Source organism: Crocuta crocuta, unplaced genomic scaffold (assembly GCF_008692635.1).
Source record: "Crocuta crocuta isolate KB4526 unplaced genomic scaffold, BGI_CrCroc_1.0 scaffold270, whole genome shotgun sequence".
Lineage (NCBI taxonomy): Eukaryota > Metazoa > Chordata > Mammalia > Carnivora > Hyaenidae > Crocuta > Crocuta crocuta.
Window position 1 is genome coordinate 2397964 of NW_027527569.1, and position 6000 is coordinate 2403963.

The window sequence follows — 6000 nt, forward strand, 5'->3', positions numbered from 1 at the left end:
TCAGATGCCTAATTGATTGAGCCACCCAGGCGTCCTGAGAAATTGTATTTTTAAATGAAACAATAGAATATCATTGTTTTCATGTTCTACTTACTGGATATAGGAGGAAAGCTCTTTATCTTTCTTCTTAAACTATTTTTAAAATTTTTTTAATGTTTTATTTATTTCTGAGAGAGAGAGAGAGAGAGCACGAGCAGGAGAGGGTCAGAGAGAGAGGGAGACACAGAATCTGAAACAGGCTCCAGGCTCTAGCTGTCAGCACAGAGCCCGACATGGGGCTCGAACCCATGAACCATGAGATCATGATCTGAGCCGAAGTCAGACACTTAACTGACTGAGCCACCCAGGCACCCCATTGTTAACCTATTTCTAACCCATAAGTTATTAGACTGTGCTTTTGTAAATGAAGTGAAATATTTAAAATGATAACTGATTCTCGTGGACACCCTATTTGAATGAAAAACTTCTTACCGAGAATAAAACTATCAGACTATTAGAAGAAAACATAGGTATAAATCTTTATGACTTTGGGTTAGGCAATGGTCTCTTAGATATGGCATTAAAAACACAAGTAATAAAAGAAAAAAATACCTAAATTGGAGTTCATCAAAATTAAAAATGATTGTGATTTCAAGAACCCAAGAAAGTGAAAAGACAACCCACAGAAAGGGAGAAAATGTTTGTGAATATATATCTGATAAAGGCCTAATTACCCAGAGTATAAAAAATTTCTTACAACTCAACAATAAAAAGACAACCCAATTAAAAATAGACATAGGATCCGAACAGGCGGACATTTTTACATGTGATATACAAATGACCAATAAAGATGTTCAATATGCCCAGCATCAATATTGGGAAAATGCAAATCAAATTCAGTATGAAATACCACTTCACACTCACTGGTATAATAAAAAAGACAGATAATGAAAAGTGTTGGTGATGATGTAGAAGAATTGGAACCATCACGCTCTGCTGGTGGGAATGTGAAATGGTGCATCATTGGAAAACAGTTTTGAAATTCCTTGAAAAGCTATCCATAGAGTTATCAAATGACCCTGAAATTCCATTTCTAGGTACATACCCAAGAGAAGTGAAAACAACTGTACACACAAAATCTCGGGCACAGGTGTTCATAACAGTGTTATTCATAATAGTGAAAAAGTTGAAACAGTCCAAATGCCCATTAATTGATGAATGGGTAAACAAGATGTAGTATATCACACAATGATATATTCAGCTACATAAAAAGGAAATATGGATTCATGCTACAACAGGATGAACTCTGAAAATATTATGGTAAATATTATGGCAAAGTCAGACATAGCAAGCCACATATTATAAGAGTCAATTTATATAAAATGTCCAGAATAGGCAAATCCTTAGAAACAGAAGTAGATTAGTTTTTACCAGGGGCTGGGGGTGAGGAAAATGGGGAGCAACTACTAATAGATAAAGTGTTTCTTTTTGGAGTGATGAAAGCATTCTGGAATTAGATGGCAGTGATGGTTACACAACTTTGTGAATGTCCAGAGCTGCTGTATCACATATTTTGAAAAGGTATGTGGATTATATCTCAGAAAAAAAATATTAAAAAATGCAATAAAAACTTTACTGAATCTCCTTATTTTTGATGAAAAAATATTGTTTGCATGTATTTGATAAGACTCTATCCTCTTGGAGTGCACGGCTGGCTCAAGTGGTAGAACATGTGACTTTTGTTCTTGGGGTCATGAGCTTGAGCCCCATGTTGGGCACAGAGATTACTTAAAAGTAAATAAATAAATGACTCATACTTAAAAAAAGAAAAAGAAGAGGATAGTCTTCGAGGCTCCATGCCCAACTTGGGGCTAGACCCTCATGACCCTGAGATCAATAGCCACATGTTTTACCAAATGAGCCAGCCAGACACCCTTATTTTCTTCTTTACCAAAATATAATTAGACAAACTATGCAACAAAGGCTGTAGCTAGAATGTCATTTTTGAGAATAATGCTTACTTAATAACGCTTACTTACAAGTATGATGAGCCACTTTAAGGAAAATAAGTTGACTTCATTTATGGAAGGAAATGCCTACAAAACCCTCCAAGGAAACTTAGCTTGGTGCCTAGTTGATAGCATGCTAAGTCATAGTTGATAAGGAAGGTTATGTAGGCCAGGAACCTAAGAGAATGTTTGGGACCTCAAGAAAGAGATTCATCAAACTCATAAATATTGCAAATGTAAGATGGTAAAGAGGATTTCCTGGGCTTTGTTTCATAGTCTCACAATAGCAAAAGAGAGGCTTTTAGAAGTTCAGTTCAAGATTCCTTATGAAAACTTCCAGGCAGAAGTTAATATGGTGGTTTTAGTACTGTTCAACACCGTATGACTACAGATTTACAAAGCAATCTCAAGAAGGCTTGTATGGTTAATTAATACTTGTTGCATCTATATAAATAATTAAGCCCAAACTAATGAGACTAGCCATTTTTTATGTGTACAAAAATAAAATTTGAGATTATTATGATTACAAGAGGTGCAAGGGAGATCATTAGAAAAAAATCTTTGAATTGTACAAAAAAAAGATGACTGGTTTTATTTTCAATGAATACCTTTCTAGTGTACCTTTCCAAGTTATCTTTTTCTAAAGGGTTTTTCACCTTTTCTTTTCTTTTTAATAGTGTTTATTTATTTTGAGAGAGAGAGAGAGTGAGCACAGGGGAGGATCAGAAAGAGAGGGAGAGAGTGAATTCCAAGCAGGCTCCATGCTGTTAGTGCAGAGCCCTATGCAGGGCTCAAACCCATGAACCATGAGATCATGATCTGAGCTGAAATCAAGAGTTGGTCACTTAACTGACTGAGCCACCCAGGCACTCCCACCTTTTATTTTCTTTAAATGAGCTATTTTACAACTATGCAACTGTAGAAAACAGTAATTCAAATGTATTTTTTAATCACAAAAAAGAGGGGAGAAGTAACAACAAACATCACAGAAATCCAAACAATTATAAGAGAATATTATGAAAAACTACATGCCAACAAATTGAACAACTAGAAGAAATGGATAAATTCCTAGAAATGTATAGCTTACCAAAACTGTGACAGGAAGAAAGAGAAAATTTGAACAGACCAATTACCAGCAAAGAAATTGAATCAATAATCAAAAAATTCCCAACAAACAAAAGCCCAGGACCAGATGGCTTCACAGATGAATCCTACCAAGCATTTATAGATGAGTTAATATCGATTCTTCTCATACTATCCTAAAAAATAGAAAAAGAAAGAAAAATTCCAAATTCATTCTATGAGGCCAGTATTACCCTGATACCAAAACCAGATAAAGAGGCAACAAAAAAGGGAACTACAGGCCAATATCCCTGATGAATGTAGATGCAAAAATCCTCCACAAAATACTAGCAAACCAAATCCAACAATACAAAAACTATTTAAAAATTAATTAAAAAATTATTCACCATAATTCAGTGGGATTTATTCCTGGGTTGCAAAGGTGGTTCAATAGTCACAAGTCAATCAAATGAGATATGTCACATCAATAAGAGAAAAGATAAGAACCATATGATCATTTCAATAGATGCAGAAAAGCATTTGACAAAGTACAACATACATTCTTGATAAAAGCCCTCCACATAACAAAGGCTGTATAGGAAAAAACCTACAGCTAACATCGTCCTCAATGGGGAAAAACTGTGAGCCTTTCCCCTTAGGTCAGGAACAAAACAAGGATGTTCATTCTCACCACTTTTATTCAATATAGCACTAGAAGTCCTAGCCATAGCAATCAGACCACAAACAAACAAACAAACAAAAGGCATGCAAATTGGTAAGGAGTAAGTAAAACTTTCACTTTTTGCAGATGGCATGATACCATATGTAGCAAACCCAAAAGACTCCACCTCAAAACTGCTAGAACTAATAAATGAATTCAGTAAAATCACAGGATACAAAATCAATGTACAAAAACTGTTGCATTTCTAAACACCAATAATGAAACAGCAGAAAGAGAAATTAAGAAAACAATCCCATTTACAATTGCACCAAAAATAATAAGATACCTAGGAATAAACCTAACCAAAGAGTTGAAAATCTCTTTCAGTTGTATTCTGAAAACTATACAACACTGATAAAAGAAAGTGAAGATGATACAAAGACATTCCATGTTCATGGATTGGAAGAACAGATATTGTTAAAAAGTCTATACTACCCAAAATAATCTACAGATTTAATGCAATCCCTATCAAAATACCACCAGCATTTTTCATAAAACCAGAACAATCCTAAAATTTGTATGGCACTACAAAAGATCCTGAATAGCCAAAGCAATTTTGAAGAAGAAAAAGCTGGAAGCATCACAATTCTGGACTTCAAGTTATATTGCAAAGGTGTAGTAATCAAAACAGTACGGTACTGGCACAAAAATAGACATGTGGATCAACAGAACAGAGAGAGAACCCAGAAATAAACTTACAATTATATGGTCAATTAATCTTTGATAAAGCAGGAAAGAATATCCAACAGGAAATAGTCTCTTCAACAAATGGTATTGGGAAAACTGGACAGCAACATGCAAAAGAATGACGCTGGACCCCTTTCTTACACCATACACAAAAATAAATTCAAAATGGAATAAAGACCTAATTTTGAGACCTAAAACCATAAAAATCCTAGAAAAGAGCACAGGCAGTAATTTCACTGACATCAGCCATAGGAACTTTTTCCTAGATAAATCACCTGAGGCAAAGGAAGCAAAAGCAAAAATAAACCATTGAGACTACATCAAAATAAAAACCTTCTGCATAGTGAAGGAGATGATCAACAAAACTAAAAGGCAACCTATGGAATGGGAGAAGATATTTGTAAACGACATATCTGATAAAGGGTTTAGTATCCAAAATTTATAAAGAACTTATAAAACCCAATACACCAAAACCAAAAAATCCAATTAAAAAATGGAAAAAGACATGAACAGATATTTCTCCAAAAAGACATACAGTTGACTGACACATGAAAAGATGCTCATCATCATTTATCAAGGAAATGCAAATCAAAACTACAATGAGCTATCATTTCATCCCTGTCAGAATGATTAAAATAAAAAACCAAGAAATAACAGAGGTTGGTGAGGATGTGGAGGAAAAAAAAAAAACCCCAAAACAGAAAAAACCCCAAATCCCTCTTGCTTTGTTTGTGGGAATGCACACTGGTGCAAACACTCTGGAAAACTATATGGAGTTTTCTCAAAAAGTTAAAAATAGAACTACCCTATGATCCTGCAATCACACTCGTGGGTATTTACCCAAAGAATACAAAAACACTATTTCAAAGGGTACATGCATCCCTATAATGCAGCATTATAGCAGCATTATTTACAATAGGCAAGACATGGAAGCAGCACACATGTCCATAAATTGATGAAAGCATAATGAAGATGTGATTAGTATATACAGTGGGATATTATTCAGTCATAAAAAAGAATGAAATCTTGCCATTTGCAACAACATGGATGGAGCCAGAGAGTATAATGCTAAGTGACATAAGTCGAGTCAAAGACAAATATATAATTTCACTCATGTGGAATTTCAGAAAGAAAACAAGTAAGCAAAGGGGAAAAAGAACAGAGAGAGAGAGAGAGAGAAACCAAGACACAGACTCTTAACTAAAGAGAACAAACTAATGATTATCACAGGGTCAGAGGGAAGGTGGGTGAGGGGATAGATGAAATAGGTGATAGGAATTACGGAGTGCACTTGAAATGAGTACTGGGTGGTTAATGTAAACTTAGAAGACGTGGTTTTTTTTTTTTGTTTTTTTTTCTGGTAGAGGTCAGTTTTCCATTAGTGAATTTATTTCAGCATCTTTTAAAAAAGACTTTCTTTTTAAGTAATCTCTGCATTCAATGTAGGGTTCAAACTCACAGCCCTGAGATCAAGAGTCGCATGCTCCACCAACTGAGCCAGTCAGGCGCTCCCATTTCAGCATTCTTGATTGCTTATATGGG